The following is a 17,386-nucleotide window of genomic DNA, read 5'->3' as shown; positions in this document are numbered from 1 at the left end:
AGCTTATCTTTATTTTTTTTTAGATCAAAATTGTTACTCTGAATTGTTTCTTTAGGATAGATCATAAAAAGGGAAATTTGGGGTTTGATTTTTTTGTAGTTGTTGTTTTGTTTTGTTTTTGAAACAGGGTCTTGCTCTGTGGCCCAGGCTGGGGTGCAGTGGTGCGATCTTGGCTCACTGCAACCTCTGCTTCCCGGATTCAAGTGATTCTCCTGCCTCAGCCTCCCTAGTGGCTAGACTACAGGTGAGCACCACCGTGCCCAGCTAATTTTTGTATTTTTAGTGGAGATGGGGTTTTGCCATGTTGGCCAGGCTGGTCTCGAACTCCTGACCTCAGGTGATCCACTCGCCTTGGCCTCCCGAAGTGCTGAGATTACAGGCCTGAGCTGCCATGCCTGGCCTAAATTGTCATTTAATGACATTCAACACATTTTGCCAAATGTTTCCCCAAAACATTATGCTAATAAACAATCATATCAACAAAGTAAAACTGTGGCAGTGTCCCTGTGTTTGAAGTCCATTTTGAGATTTACTTTCACTTTTCATGATTATGCAAATACTATTTATAAGTTCCTTTTTTTGTGAACAAATACTTTGTTTCCTCAAGACTAAAATAAATAATGCTACTTTATGTAGTGCTTTCTTTCGTTCCAAGAGATAATGTGTATACTGGAAAATGAAGATATTATGTGTCAAATAGTATAAATGGTACATTTTCTCACACCTACATTGTATTAACAGGACATATATAAACTATTTTGTTCTGGCTGTGCTATGTAATGCAGGCAAGAAAGCCAAAATTTACTTAAGCAGCTCTGTAAGTTGTAAAGACATTTTAATATTTCCAAACAACATTTAGTGAGCACTATAATTTATTTCTGTCTAAAACCTATTTAGTGCAAAGTGCATGTACTAATTTTATGAAAAAATTCTAAACAATTTCCTATATTCTACTTTTCTGTCTACTCATGAGAAAAAAAAAAAAACATGTAAGTCTCTACTGAGTAGTTGAATTCAATGAAACCTTAGCCAAGGTTGAATAGTACAAGGAAAAGGAGTGATTTATTATTTATTTATTTATTCAATCTTAGATGCTGATTATATATTTTCCTCAAACTAGTATATCTGCTAAATACAGAAATATGTGCATTAGACACTGGCATTTCCACAGCAGAGATGCATAATAGAGACAAAGTCATTTTATGTGTGTTGATACTTTGCAAGCCATGTATCTTATGTACTCAGTATTGACCAAGAATAATTGCATTACTCTGCACTGAGACTTATGTTTTCTTTTATTACATAAATGCATTAAGAGAAGGCTTGAATTTCCTATAGCAACTCTCTGCTCTATATGTTTTGAGATGTGTGTGTGTGTGTGCGCGTGTCAGTCTTTGAATTAGGACTACTTTTTTCAGTGTATTTTCTGAAAAATGTTTCTGAGTAGGCCTTTTTGGCTAGATTGGAGATACTTCATCTTAATTATAATATGAAAGGATTTCTATGATGTGTCTCTCTGTATAATTACAAATTACTTTTAATTTTGTAAGGTCTAGAAAAATGAGCTGCTGTTTTCTATGTTCTATCTTATATTCTTTTTCCATAGCCCTGAATACAAGGGAAAAGTCTGAAAATATACCTACACTTGCTAATTATTGAGTATCTTCCCCTTTTATTAAATGCATATTGGCAAATAAGTCTCTGTAGGGAAAAAAGGCTATCTAGTTATTTTTCCTTAGTAAACTGGATTTCCATTCTCTTCTCATTGTCCTCAAGTTTAAAATCTAGACAACTATTTTCTATTCAGACAAACCCCTCTAGACAGATGTCATTGTGAAAGACCCTAATGGGAGGTTGTTTCTGGTGAAGGCTCATCATTTCTGTGGCATGAAATCAAGAAGTGGAGAAAACGTCCATTCACCCTCATTTATGGAAGTCACTGATCTCCGATAAAGAAAAGTGAAAACTATTTCTATAGTCAGGTAAAATCTGATAAATAACCCATGCTATTTTGATCAATCTTTGCTGCAGATAATCATGTTGTTAAATTAGGAGAATTCAGGATAGTAGTGAAAATAAGTGATTCTTCTTCCGCCATTGAAAATTCTATTGAGAATAAAAGTCAGGCATTTAACAAGAAAGCCTTTTTCTGTAATTATTTAAGATTAAGTTTCAATACATTAGATTATTAATGGTGACTGTGGAGAGAGTGGATTTTTTTTTCCATGTCATACTTTGAGCTCGGCTGGGATATTATTTTTTTTTTTTTGACAAGATCATTGTTCTTCTTCACTCTTAAAATTGTGTTAGAAGTATTACTGCCTTTCCTTTTCTTTTTGTTGCTTATCTGCTGAAACTATTCAGTTCTTCTCTTTTCTCACATGCCACTACTCTTGTTCATTTTGTTTCCATTTTCAGGTTAGCAATGTGTGTGATAGGTAAAAAGGGGGTGGAAAGAGCCTTCCCCACCTAACACTAAGTGTTCCAAGCATCCAAGCAATCGACGTCTCCCTGCCTTGCAGAAACACACCACTGTAGGGAGTGAAATGTACACTGCTTCTGATGTGATATAATTATCTCTTTGGGTTATACGTTGAAAGACACCTAAAAGACCACATAATAATTTAGTTAATTTATGTAGTATAAATACTCACATGCTTACTTTTAAGCACTTACTTTATAGCTGACAGTGTTTGAAGTAAATTTGCATGCACAAACTAATTTATAGCTCTGTAAAATAAGGCATAAAGAGGATTAATATTAGGGCCCTGCTTCCTAGCTTGGGAGAGAATGACCCTTATAATGAGTGAATAAATTATGTACTATTTTTAGAAGGGATGTATGCTGTAGAAAAAAAAAATGAGGCAAGGAAAGGGCAATGGGGGAAGGCAAGGGAACTTTGCAATTTCCAAGAGAGTGGTCATAGTACATCTCAGTTACAAGGTGGCATTGTAACAAAGACTTGAGAAGGTGAGGAAACAAGCTTTGAGGTATCTCAAAAGAAAAGAAAGAGAGTTCTAAGCAGAAAGAAGGAACTAAGGGATTGGGACAGGAATACATCTGGTGAATTTGAACAATAGCAAGGGGACCAATGTGGCTGGACGAGGTTGATTATAGAGAACAATTATAGGATAATAAGGCTGAGGAAGAGCAGCCCACCTAGAGCAATGGTTCCCAACATTGGCCGTGTGTGAGAGACACTCAGAGTTCTTTGCAGCAACATGGATTGAGTTGGAGGCCGGAATCCTAAGCAAATTAACAGAAACGGAAACCAAATACCACATGTTCTCACTCGTAAGTGGGAACTAAAACATTGAGTTCACATGGACATAAATATGGACACAATAGACAATGGACTACTGGAGGGTGGAGAGGTGGGTGGGTTTCAAAACTACCTATTGGGTACTGTGCTCACTACCTGGGTTATGGGATCTGTACTCCAAACCTCAGCATCGTGCAACATTGCCATGTAACAAATTTGCACATGTATTCACTATATCTAAAATAAAAGTCGAAATAAAAAGTCTTGAGGCAGGGCTAATTAAATCACAATCTCTACGGTAGAATCCTGGCATTCACAGTTTTTAAATTATGTGCAGCCAAGGTTGAGGACCATTTCAGCCGAGGCCTTATGGGTGATTGTAAGGACACTAGCTTTTAAATGAGACTGGGAGCATTTTGAACAGAAGACTTGCAAGATCTGACTTGCCACAATCACTGTGTTTGCTACATTGAGAAGAGATAGAAGGGGGTTATTGATGCCCATCGTCAATGACCACCTGTAACAAGATTGGGTTTATTGATAGTTGCTAAGCAAGGAACATAGCCTACTAGGAGAAACTGGGACGTGGCTTAACAAGAGGAACTTGTTCTAGGATTTGGACTTGTGTTGGGTCATTTAGAGAAGGGCTCAAGGAAGCAAGAATTTTCTTTTGATTGGATGTTTTCAAGAAATAGGATAATTCTGTAATTGTATATCTGAACAAATTTTATTTAGGAGGTGAGAGAAATTGAACTAAAGTTATAATTGGTTAAAATACAATACTCATGTCAGTCAGGAAAGGGGAATGAATATTTGAGGAGTTTCGAGTTCACACTGTGATCTTTTTTTTGTCTGTGTTCAGAAATGAATAGAGTGGCCTTCTTTTTGTGTGGTTTTATTTCTCAGTCTACGGAGTGACCTTGTTTAATGTTGTTGATATGTGCAAATTTTTATGTTCAACGGAAGATCACTACAGCTCAGCTGTTATTGTAAGTTCAGGTACTAGCAACACCAAAGTCTAGACGACATCACCAGCAAACTGCCAACTGTTGGCCAGTGTCAGAAATGGAAGCAGAAAGAGCAGTTGGGGAGTATTCCAAGGACTGAATAAGGAAATGATGGTGACTTGAGCTAGGTAGGGAGAGAGCAGTAGAGATGGTCAGAAGTGGGCAGATTCTGGATCTATTCTGAAGGCAGGTAGAAGTGAAAAGCTTTGATAGAAATGAATAAATAATATAAAGATAATAAAGCAAATCAAAGAAATCAAACATTGATTCTTCAAAAAGATTGGTAAAATTGACAAACCTTTAACGAAATGGACCTAGGGAGAGAGACAAAGGGAGAGAGACAGAGAGAGGGATAGACAAAGAGAGAGAGAGAAGATTCAAATTACTATAATCAGAAATAAAAGTGGGGACATTACTTTCAATTCTACATAAATAAAAAAGATTATAAGATTAGAGTACCATATACAAGTACATGCCACAAAATTGGATAACTTAAGTATAATAAACAGATTCCTAGAAATGTAAAACCTACCAAGATTAAAGCACAAAGAAATAGAAAATCTGAATGGACCTACAACTAGCAAAGAGATTTCATGAGTAATAAAAGATCTGCCAACAAAGTAAAGCCCTGGAACTGTCCCATTAGTGTCAGTGGTGAAGTTTGCCAAGTATGTAAAAAAGAACTAACAACAATCCTCTCAAATTTTTCCAAAAAATTGAAGACAAGGAATATTTTCTAACTTATTCAATGAGGCCAGCATTACCCTGAGACTCAAGCCAGACAAAGAGACTGCAAAAAAAAACTATGAACCTATATCCTTTATGATCATTTATGCAAAATCCTCAACAAAATATTAGCAAACTTATTTCAGAAGCATATTAAAAAGATTATACAACATGACCAAGTGGGATTTTTTTCCTGGAATGCAGGAATGGTTCAACCTAGGAATATCTGTCTATGTAATGCACCACATTAACAGAACAAAGGAAAGAAAAAAACACGTGGTCACCTCAATTGATGCAGAAAAAAACATTTGATAAAATTCAATATTTAATTCAGGATAAAAATACTCAACAAACCAGGAATAAAAGGAAACCACCTCAACATAATAAAAGCCATGTATGAAAAACTCACAGCTACATTATACTCATTGGTGAAAGACTAAAAGCTTTTCTTCTAAGATCAGGAATAAGGAAAGGATGTCCATCCATATCCATGTTTGCCACTTCTATTCATAGTACTAGCAAAAGCAATTAGTTTAAAACATAACAAAAAAGAAAATAATAGGAATAAAGAAAATGAAATAAAAGTCATACAAATTGGAAACAAAGAATTTTTTATGTAAATATCCCTGTAAGTTCTACAAAAACACTGTTAGAACTAAAAAATGAATTCAACAAAATGTAAAGTTAAAATACAAAAATTGGTTGCATTTCTTTACATTAGCTATGAACCATCCAAAAAGGAAATTAAAAAACCAATTCTCTTGCAATAACATAAAAAAAATAAAAGTCTTTAGGAATTAAGATGGTGAAAGACTTGTACAATAAAAAATAAACAACATTTCTGAAATAAATTTTTAAAAATATAGGTAATGAAAAGATATTCCATGTTCATAGATCAGAAGACGTAATATTCTTAAGATGTCAGTATCACTCAAAGTGATCTACAGATTCAATATAATCCCTGTTAAAATACCAGTCACATTTTTTAGCTGAAATAGAAAGTAAGTTCATATTGAATCTCAAAGAACCCCAAATAGACAAAATAATTCTGAAAAAGAGGAACAAAGTTGGAGGACACACACACCCTGATTTCAAAACTTATTACAAAACTACAGTAAACAAAACAGTATGGTACTGCCAAAAAGACCAATGTATAGATCAGTGGAATAGATTACAGAGTCCAGAAATAAATCCTCACATATATGAAAAAGTGATTTTTTTTTTTTAGCAAAGGTACCAACACCATTCAATTGGTAAAATCCAGTATTTTCAATACATGCTGCTGGGAAAACTAGATATCAACTTGCAAAAGTATGAAGTTGGACCCTTACCTAACTTCATATTCAAAAACTAACTCAAAATCAATCCATAAACTAAATATAAGACCTAAAACTATAAAACTCTCAGAAGAAAATATAGGACAGAAACCTTATGATGCTATGTCTGTCAATGATTTAATGGATGACACCAAAGACACAGGCAACAAAATAAAAAATAGACAAATCGGACTTTATGAGAGCTTTAAAATTTTTGCATCCTAAAACACTATCAACAGAGTAAAAAGGCAACCCCAAGAAGGGGAGAAGCTTCTTGCAAACTATATATCTGATAAGGGATTGATATCCACAATATAGGAGAGAACTTCTAAAACTCAATAATAGACCAACAGCTCAATTCAAAAATAGACAAAATATTTTAATGGACATTTCTCCAAAGAAGACAAAATATTTTAATGGACATTCTTCCAATAAGCATGTGAAAAGATGTCCAACAGCACCAACATTAGGGAAATGCAAATCAAAAAATGAGATACCACCTTGCATCCATTAGATTACTACCCAAAAATAATAAAAACCCAAAACAAAACCAAACAAAAAACCAATCCAGAAGTGAACAAGTGTTGGTGAGGATGTGGAAATCAGAACTCTTGTGCACTGTTAAGGAAAGTAAAATGGCATAGCTACTGTGGAAGAGGAAAGCAATTCTTCAAAAAAATTAAAAATATAATTACCATATGATTCGGCAATTCCAGTTTTGGGTATATACTCAAAATAATTAAAAGCAAGATCTCAAAGAGATATTTGCACACTCGTGTTCATAGAAACATTATTCACAATAGCTAAAACCTGAAAGTAACCCAATTATTCATTGACTGATGAGTGGATCAGAAAAATGTGGTGAATGCATACAATGGAATGTTATTTAGTCATAACAAGGAAAGAAATTCTGACATGCACTACAAAGTGAATAAAACTTGAGGACATGGCCAGGTGCGGTTACTCACACCTGTAATCCTAGCACTTTGGGAGGCTGAGGTAGGTGGATCACCTGAGGTCAGGAGTTTGAGACCAACATGGCCAACATGGTGAAATCCCATCTCTACTAAAAATACAAAAATTAGCTGGGAGTGGTGGTGTGCATCTGTAATCCCAGCTACTCAGGAGGCTGAGGCAGGAGAATTGCTTGAACCTGGGAAGAGGAGGTTGTAGTGACCTGAAATCGCTCGTGCCACTGCACTCCAGCCTGGGCAATAGAGCAAAACTCTGTCCAAAGAGATAAGTAAATAAATGAAAATAAATAAAATAAAAAAAAACTTGAGGACATACTGCTCAGTGAAATAAGCCAGTCACAAAAAGAAGTAATGATATGATTAGACTTATCTGAGGTATAGTGAATAGCCTAAATCTTAGAGACAGAAAGTAGAATGGTAGATTCCTGGGCCTGAGGGAAGAAAGGAGTGGATAATTCTTGTGTAATAGGTACAGATGTCAGTTTTGTGAGATGAAAAGAGTTTTGGACATGGATGTTGGTGATGGTTGTGCAACAATATGAAAGCACTTAATACTCTTAAGTTGTGCACTTAAAATGGTTTAGATAATAATACATTTTATGTTATGTGTATTTTATCACAATAAAGAAAAAGTAGGGGAAAAAGCAAATAAGAAGAGGGCTTGATATACCACTGCTGGTTTAAAGATGTAAGGAGCCACATGAAAAGATATGACAGGTGGGCTTAAGGAGATGAAAGAAATCCTCAGCAGACAGGCAGCAATAAAACAAGGATCTCAGTCTTGTAGCCACAAGAAACTGAATTCTGCCAACCATCTAAATGAGAATAAGCCAGGAAGTAAATTCCCCCCCCCAGCCTCCAGATAGAGCCATCGTATCTTGTGCTTTTATTACTACCTTTTGAGACCCTAAGCAGACAGCCATGCCATGCCATCCTAGACCTCCGACCTACAGAAACTAAGAGATAATAAATGAGTGTTGCAAGTCTCTAGGTTTGTGGTTGTTTGTTACATAGCAATAGAAAACTAATAGAAACTAAAATAAAATAAATGCCCTGGGTATCAATAGAAAACAAATGCACTGGCAGTTACTTTCTTTCAACACTCTAAAGATAACATTCCTTTTCCTTCTGGTTTCCATTGCATCTATTAAAGAGGTCTAATAATTATTCTTTGAAGGTGATTTATGCTTTTTTTTTCCAGCTGCTTTTAACATTTTTCTCTCTGGCACAGATTTTTGGCAGTTTGGCTAGGGTGTGCCTATGTGGGTTTTCTTTGTATTTGTTCTTTTGTGCTCACAGGGATCCTTGAAATATGGCTTTATATTCTTTTCAGTTTTGAAATTTATTAGACAGATTTTTCAAATATTTCTTCAGTTCCTGGAAATACTGTATGCCCCACAATGAGTTCTGAAAGGAGGCCAACATTATTTCAACAAACGATCAACAATATAATTGTTAAGAGGGAATGGGAAGTAGTGATAAAATAACTTACAACATCAGGTATACATAGTCATGAAATAAGATGGAACTATCAAGCCAGGCTCAGTGGCTCACACCTGTAATCTCAGCACTTTGAGAGGCTGAGGCAGGAGGATCGCTTAAGCCCAGGAGTTCCAGACCAGTCTGGGCAACATGGCAAAACCTCATCTCTACAAAAAATACAAAAATTAGCTGGGCATGGTGGCACATGCCTGTAGTCCCAGCTACTCAGAGGCTGAGATGAAAGGATCTCTTGAGCCCGGGAGGTTGAGGCTGCAGTGAGCCGTGATCATGACACTGCATCCAGCCTGGGCAACACAGCGAGACCCCATCTCAAAAAAACAAAGAAAAGAAAAATGGAATTATTAAATTGTGCTACAAGACACGGGAATATTAATGCAATTGCACTTGATTTGGGTTGTAAAAATGGGTAGCGTTAATATAAATAATTCCTTATATCCTGGAGAGCAGGTTATCTTGGGTAATAAGAGATCCCTGTGAATTTTAAGCAAGCAACTTGAGTTTTAGCTTAAAATATTCATATTTTGGCTCTTTAGGTAATTGAGCTTTTGTCAAGAAGTATGAAACATTTGAGATCATTAGCCTAGTCTGGGGAAAAAAAAATATATATATATACACACACATATATATAATGCAAAGACAATATAAATAAACATTTAACATGGCAGAAAAAAATCACGTTATTTTAAAAATACATCACTGATTTCTGCCTACCCCCAGAGAAAAAATAGTAGGGTCTTTTACGAATCATACATTTTGTTCATCTATATTACTATAGTATACTGTTAATGTGATTATCTAAAAAAAAATTATACCATTTGTCTAATAACAACCCACCTCATATCACCATACCACTAACAATCTTCTCATAAATGTAAGCATAGTAGTGGGTACTGTTATTAACATGAGCTGACTAATACAATTTCACATTTCAAACGCAATTGTGGGTGCTGTGCTACTCCATATTATATTAGTAATTATTGTTCTCTAAAGGTTCTTAAAAGCAAATAAACAAAGGCAAGGCAAAACATATGAAATGCAAGGCAAAACATACGAAATGCAAGGCAAATGCATTAAAAACTTTTGAGTGTTAATATATAGATTTTATTTTATCTTTTTAATTTCTTTTGCTTAACCAAATAGATTATGTAGTTTTGATTAACTGGCCATGAAATAGCTCTGCCTACATAGAATTTCCCATGAATAATTGGTTGTGGAGACTTTTGTGTGTGACCCAAATCCTCCCTGAAAACTGAAGTTTGCCCAGCTATTGGGAGTGTTGGCAAATCATGCCTCTCAGCTGATTCTCTCTAGAATTTATTCTCAGGAGATCTAATTAATAACTTGTCAAGCTGATGTCCATCCTTGGGGACAACTCGTATCTGAAGAATGGCCAGTGAAAGGTATTAAAACTCCATACTCCTGCCTCAATTTAGGGCAACTCTGAAGGGTCACCCCAGCTTCTCAGCTCCCCCTTGAGATTAGCTGAGGTATTTGTTGTGACTGCCTCACATCTCAACTCCCTTTATCCAATTCAGCTTTTTCGCCACAGTTGTTGGTTCCTAGGATTTTACCCAGTTAAATGTTCTCTACACAAATCTCTATCTCAAATCTGCTTTACAGGGAATGTGGCCTCAGACAGGTTTTCATTAGGTTCTGGACATAACTCTCATTAGTCATTGATATGATTCGGCTGTGTCTCCGCCCGAATCTCACCTTGATTGTAATTATCCCCACATGTCAAGGATGGAGTCAGGTGGAGATAATTGAATCATAGGGGCGGTTTCCCCCTACTGTTCTCGTGGTAGCGAATAAGTCTCACGAGATCTGATGGTTTTAAAATGGAAGTTTCCCTACACAAGCTTTCTTCTCTGCTACCATTTAAGATGAGCCTTTGCTTCTTTTTTGCCTTCTGCCGTGACTGTGAGGCCTCCCCAGCCATGTGGAATTGTGAGTTCATTAAACCTCTTTCCTTTATAAATTACCCGGTCTTAGGTATGACTTTATTAGCAGCATGAGAACAAACTAGTACAGTCTGTTCTATAAGCCCAAGTCGGATCACAGAGTCCCTCTTTCTGTTTTTTTTTCTAGCCCATATTTCTACTAAAACTTGACTCATATAGACTTAAAACAAAATAATTAAACATGGCTAATATTTATTTAATATTTTATACGTGTCAGGTACTGTATTTTGTAACTTATCTTTTAATAATCTTTCCAAATCTCTAAAAGGAGAATTCTGCTCTTTTATAGAGAAAACAAGGATGGCTCTGAAAATGTTAGTATTAGGGGAAGTAGGGTGAGGGACATAGGGGGCACTTTGTGTTATTTGTGCATTTTGCTATCAGTCTAAAATCAGGTCAAAATAAAAATTAAAAAAAATGAGTAGTAGAAGCAGGTTGTTAAGATTTTCAGTGTGACTCTAGAATTTTTTTGTTTGTTGTTTGTTTTGGAGTGTAGTGGTAAGATCTCTGCTCACTGCAACCTCCACTTCCCAGGCTCAAGCAATTCTCCTGCCTCAGTCTCCCAAGCAGCTGGGATTATAGGTGCCCGCCACCACACCCAGCTAATTTTTGTATCTTTTTTTTTTTTTTTTTTAGTAGAGATGGGGTTTGAGCATGTTGGCCAGGTCAGTCTCCAACTCCTGACTTCAAGTCATCCGCCCGCCTCAGCCTCCCGAAGTGCTGGGATTATAGGCATGAGCCACCACTCCTGGCCCAAAGTTCATATTTTAACTACTAACCTAAATTATTTTAAAAACAAAAGTCTCCTTGGACTCAAGCCAGGTCAGAGTGACATGATCATGTACCTGTTTTGTGCAGGGTGAAGTGAGATTATTATCTAGGAAATAGCTGAAATGTCCTGAGGGTGACAAAGAGGAGCTGTGTTTTCAGCCAAATATCAGAACCAGGGACACTGCCTGCCGCCGAACCCCAGCGGGCACCCCTACTTTGTGTTTATCTGTGGTGGCTACGCTTGACCACCTGGGTGGGAACCCCGAGAATGACTCCAGACTTTTCCAGGGACTGCATGCCAGGGTATTTTTACAATTTATGTGTAGACTTTGTTCGGGTGGAAAAGTTATTTTATGAAGACGAAACAAGCAATTGGGGTACCTACCTTATGACATTTTTTACATTGAGAGTGTTAAAAATACCCCTCCCCTAACCAAAACCCTGACAAATAGAGCCAGGGAAGGCCATGCAAAAAAGGATTCTTGGGCTTGTATGCCTGATAATAAAAACTTATCACAGAAGACTGCAAAAAACACAATCTTGCACAAAGCCCATTGCAACTTTGCACACAACAATGCTTCTGAAGGATATTTGCCCAACAACTGCCTGTCCAACCTGGGCCTGGCATCACCTTTGTTATTGATCTTTGTAGCCAAGGATAATCATTTCCAAATGATCATATAATCTTCCTCATTTTTTCTTTTGTCTTCCTTTACCTCCGTGAATATGCATATAGTTTACTCTGGCTTGCCTATTTCTATTGCAAGGCTCTGTTTCCAAACGAATATCTTTTTCTTGTGGAGAGCCTCTCTCTGTTTGTTATTTAGGTTGATAAGAGAAGTGTGAACATTTGAGAGCTCAGGTAAAAGGCCTTAGTCTACAGTGAAACTTTTTTGCACCCTTAGATGCTTACTTCCACTACAACTTGCAGGTGGGCCTTGAAAAGTTCTTGGAATAAGTTTGAGCTTTGATCTTCTCCGATTCATTTAGCATAGATTCTCAAAATGTGGTCCCTGGACCCACAGCATCAGCATCGCCTGGAGATTGTTAAAATGCAAATCATCGGGCCTCATTCCAGACCCTCAGCTGGAAACTCTAGGGGCATGGCCAGACCCTCTGTAGCTGAACAAGCCATCCAGGTGGTTTTGATGCAGCTAAAGTTCTGGAACAACTAATGTAGCCCCATTTGGAAAACTTGGCTGTACAGGCCTCCCTAGCTGGTAAGCTGCTAGCATTTTTTGTTTGTTTGTTTGTTTGTCTTGATACAGGGTCTTGCTCTGTTGACCAGACCGTGACCTCCTGGGTTCAAGCGAGGACTCAGCCTCCTGAGTAGCCGGGACTACAGGTATGTGCCACCACCATGCCCAACTACTTTTTGTATTTTTTTTTTTGTAGGGATGGGGTTTTAGCCCAGGCTAGTCTCAAACTCCTGGACTCAAGCAATCTGCCCACTTTGGCCTCACGAAGTGCTGGGATTATAGGCATGAGCCACTGTGCCCATCCCTGCCAGCTTTGTATAAGCTGAGGAGTTTTTAAAAATACCTAGACTCAGGGCAAACCCCAGACACTTAAATCAGATTCTCTGGGAGGTGAAGCCCAGGCACTGGTATTTTTAAAGTCTCTACAGATGGTTCTAATGTGCTGCTAAGTTAGAGAACCGCTGATCTAGACCAGGCCTTTTCAAACTTAATGTGCATGTGAATTACCTGGACCTTGTTAAAATGCAGATTCAGTCTGCATAGGCCTGGGGTGGAGCCTGAGCTTCTGCATTTTTAACAAGTCTCTAGAGGATGCTGCTGCATCTGGGCTGCTAACTACACTTGGAGATAGGAGGTCCTGGAGAGCAGAGGAAAGAGCATGAACCATAACCTAGGGGCTGGTAGTCCTGACTTCCGAGCCAAGGTTTGCCTTTATGTGGCTGGCAACTTGCTTGGACTCCTACCTCAATTCTTTGGGCCCAAGGTTTGTCCTGCCTCAGAAGGATGTCAAGAAAATTGAGTGAGTGATGCAGAATTGTTTCTTAAATTGTGTGCAGATGCTCCATGAATTTAGAGAGTATATGGATGCACATTACTAAATTTTAATAGTTGTGAACATGTTGTTATCAGTACTTAGAACAAGTAATAATGGCTTTTGATGTATAGTAGTAAGAAAGCTTCCTTTTAAAAGGCATGTATTTAAGTTTCAAAAGTGGGGCTATTTAAAAATATATGAAATAAATAATAGTAGAGGTAATTGACAGATCAAAATTAGGAAGGCAGGATGAGAATGACTCAAGTTTGGGAAATGCTGAGAAAGCAGATGCCCAAGGGCTATGAAAACATAAAAAAATAGGTAGCACTTGATTTTGATTGGCTGAATGAGATGATGTGTTTGATCATTTATGGGGTTGGCATTTGGCAACATGCACTGGGTGGCTGGGATCACTGTTTATTAAAAAATATTTGAGTCTCTACTTTGCACTAGATACTCTTTTAGTCTCTTGAAAAGGGATTGGAGGGCAGGCAGGATAAAAACAAATCATTTATGCCCACAAGAAAATTGCAGGAAGATAAAAGTCATGAAATAAACTCTATGCTTCTAATTTAATTTTTTTATAGATTATGAGAAAAAAGTTTGCTCACTATCAGCTAGGAAAGCTGTCTTAGCACAACCATTCATTCTTGCACAAATCAAAATCAAGACGAGCCAGATTTAATTTAATATTTTTTCACAGATTATGAGAAAAAAGTTCTAATTTAATTTTTTTACAGATTATGAGAAAAAAGTTTCGCTCTCTATCAGCTAGGAAAGCTGTCTTAGCACAACCATTCATTCTTGCACAAATCAAAATCAAGATGAGCCAGATTTAATTTAATATTTTTTAACAGATTATGAGAAAAAAGTTCTAATTTAATTTTTTTATAGATTATGAGAAAAAAGTTTTGCTCACTATCAGCTAGGCAAGCTGTCTTAGCACAACCATTCATTCTTGCACAAATCAAAATCAAGATGAGCCAGAAGGCTCCATTCTGACAGCTTCTAATGGAGAAGCTACATTTACTGGACATGGGGAAAGTTGCTGGGCTCTAAGGACTGTGCTCATTTCTTGAACTAGATAAATGGTCTTGGTGTAGCATAATACCAAAACCTCTTGTCACAGCCCGTAAGGACAGAACTCAATCAGCCTGAAAAGGAAGTCAGTGACTCCGACTCAACACAGGAATGTTCTGTGATTCCTAAAGAAGGATGTAGGAGTGTGGCACAATTCAACCACAGTCTGTGGCCCTGTGCCTCTGCCTTGACATGAGTGGGATTTCCCAGCTGGTCATTTTCTTCTTATCTAAGACATTGGGAACAAACTACTTGACCTCCTCTGGGCTTCAGTACTCCCACTCATCAAATTAGAGGACTGGGCAGTCGCTAGGCTCTCTTTAGGCATCATATTTTAGTTTCTGTGATTTTAAATTTGAGAAGGGGTGTCTAAGGGAGAATACATAGGGGAGGGGGAAAGGCTTATTAAAAGTGTAGTTAGACACTGCATTTTTAAGAATTGCATTTTGTAATAATACCTTTACCTAATCAGGACTGACAATCTTACCTGATGACAGCACCTGGAGGAATGGCTGCATTCAAAAATAAAAATGAAATAAAACAAGACCTTATTTGAACTTAGCAATAATGCTGATTCCTCTTTTTGATTTGAGGAGGTTATAGCTGTTGTAAATGCTTGAATTGGGTCTGCCCAGGCAAAACGGAGTCAAGAGTCCATGTCTGATGAATTTTAACAATGTAGACAATAGAAAGGGTTGCTTAAACTGCCCCTCTTTTACCAAAACACATTTACAAATGAAAGAACAACACTTCCATTTTTTAAAAACATTTTTTGAGATGAAGTCTTGCTTTGTCACCCAGAGTGGAGTGCAGTGGTGCGATCTTGGCTCACTGCAAACTTTGCCTCCCGGGTTGAAGTGATTCTCCTGCCTCATCCTCCCGAGTAGCTGGGACTACAGGCGCCCACCACCATTCCTAGCTAATTTTTGTATTTTTAGTAGAGACAGGGTTTCACCATGTTGGCCAGGCTGGTCTCGAACTCCTGACCCCAGGTGATCCGCCTACCTCGGCCTCTGAAAGTGCTGGGATTACAGGCGTGAGCCAACACGCGTGGCCAAACAATTTCCATTTTTAATTGCAGGGTCTGGGGAATTAAAATGCATCCGTAATTTCTTGCATCTCTCCGCTCGGGCTTGCATGAATGCAGAGGGATGGGGAGGACTTCTTGAGGCAAGCATCCCCCTCTTGTCGCCTGCCATCTGGAGAGAGAGGGCTGTGATTTATCTCACTTTAATCAGGAAGGACCCGATGGGTGGATGGAGAGGTCTGACGGCTTTGTTGCTCCATGTGGGAAAGAAACGGACAGAGTGAATTTGTGTATGATCCCTAAGGAGAAAGCGTCTTTGTGCTCTATTTCTTTTTTACCTGGAGCCCCTGAAAGCAAGCTAGTTACAAGTTGAAATAGGCCGTTTCTAAAGTGTGATTTTGTTTGTGTATGAGCCTTGATTACAAAGGGGAAAAAAACCCGCTTAATTTACATACACCACATGTAGTGCAGGATCCCCTGGGCTGTCTTTTCAGGTATCAGGAAACTTTGATGAAAGTCGCTTGTCTCATCTAGGAGTCATTTCATATTGTTTAGCAAAGCCTGGTATTAACATTTCCTTCCAACTGTTTACTGGAATCTGTGTGTTCCCTTCAAGTGATGCATACTAGGTGCACAGGCTTCCTGCCACTGTCATCCTAATCTTTCCGTGCAGACAGGAGCAGAGAGGAGAGCGCTGAGCCAGGCCCCAGCTTGCTTTTCTTTCCTGACACAGCCCGGCTCCGCTGCACTTCTCAGCTCTTGCTCTAGGTGGTGCTGTTTGACCATTTTCTTCATGTGACCCTCCACTCGGTAATATAAATTCATTCGGAGGATGACCTGATATCAAAAAAAATTCCTTTTGATTAGTAGAATCAACTTGTTTCTTCACACGATACTCTTCCCACTGAGACACATGGAGACAATTCTGACTCCAGGTTTGCAACCTTGAGATTTCTCTCAGATGCAATAAAAAAAACAAAAAAGCATTTTGAGTGGCACAGTGATGCCTAGTGCATGATCATGTTTGTCTGCTCAAACATTAAAGGGAAACTGGTGGGTTTGAGGATGCCCAGCAGCACGACAGCTGCCAATGTAAATGAGCTGTATAGAGAGAGAGGGGGCGGGAGGGGACTACAAACTTCAGAATATGAGCTGATCGTTTATAAGGTAAAAAAAAAAAAAAAAAAAACAAGTCAAAAGGGAGCCCAGGATGGTGCAGGAAAAAGGAGAAAGGAAGATTTTCCTTGCAGCTAATCAGGAGAGTTCATAAGGGCTGATTACATGAGTGGAAGCCTTAAGTTCCTTTTTTAAAAAAATGTCAAAGTTTGCATGCATGTATGTATGTATGTATGTATGTATGTATGTATAGCTTCGTGTATTACCATTATTATTGCAATCAGCAAGTGGATTTACTTCCTTTATCTCATGGGCTCCTTCCCACTCACTTCTGGCAGCACATTTTCCTTTCTCCTTCATCCCAGAACACCAAAGAACAGATGCGCTTCCTAACCCTGGCTCCAGGGGACTTTATACAATGTAAACAGTGCACCTCTAACGTGGTTCACCGCTTAGAGAACGTGTGTCCCATTTTAAAACTGTGACTCCTTTATATTTTGCAGTGCTTATTTTAATAAGAGACATTGGACTTGTGACTTATTTTTCATGGAGGAGTGAGCTTAATGGTTGAAAGTAATCGATAAACTTGTTTTTCCTCTGATGCCATCAGCCAAGATCCTATGGCAATAG

Source organism: Pan troglodytes, chromosome 8, assembly GCF_028858775.2.
Source record: "Pan troglodytes isolate AG18354 chromosome 8, NHGRI_mPanTro3-v2.0_pri, whole genome shotgun sequence".
Taxonomy (NCBI): Eukaryota; Metazoa; Chordata; class Mammalia; order Primates; family Hominidae; genus Pan; species Pan troglodytes.
This window is presented reverse-complemented; position numbering follows the sequence as displayed.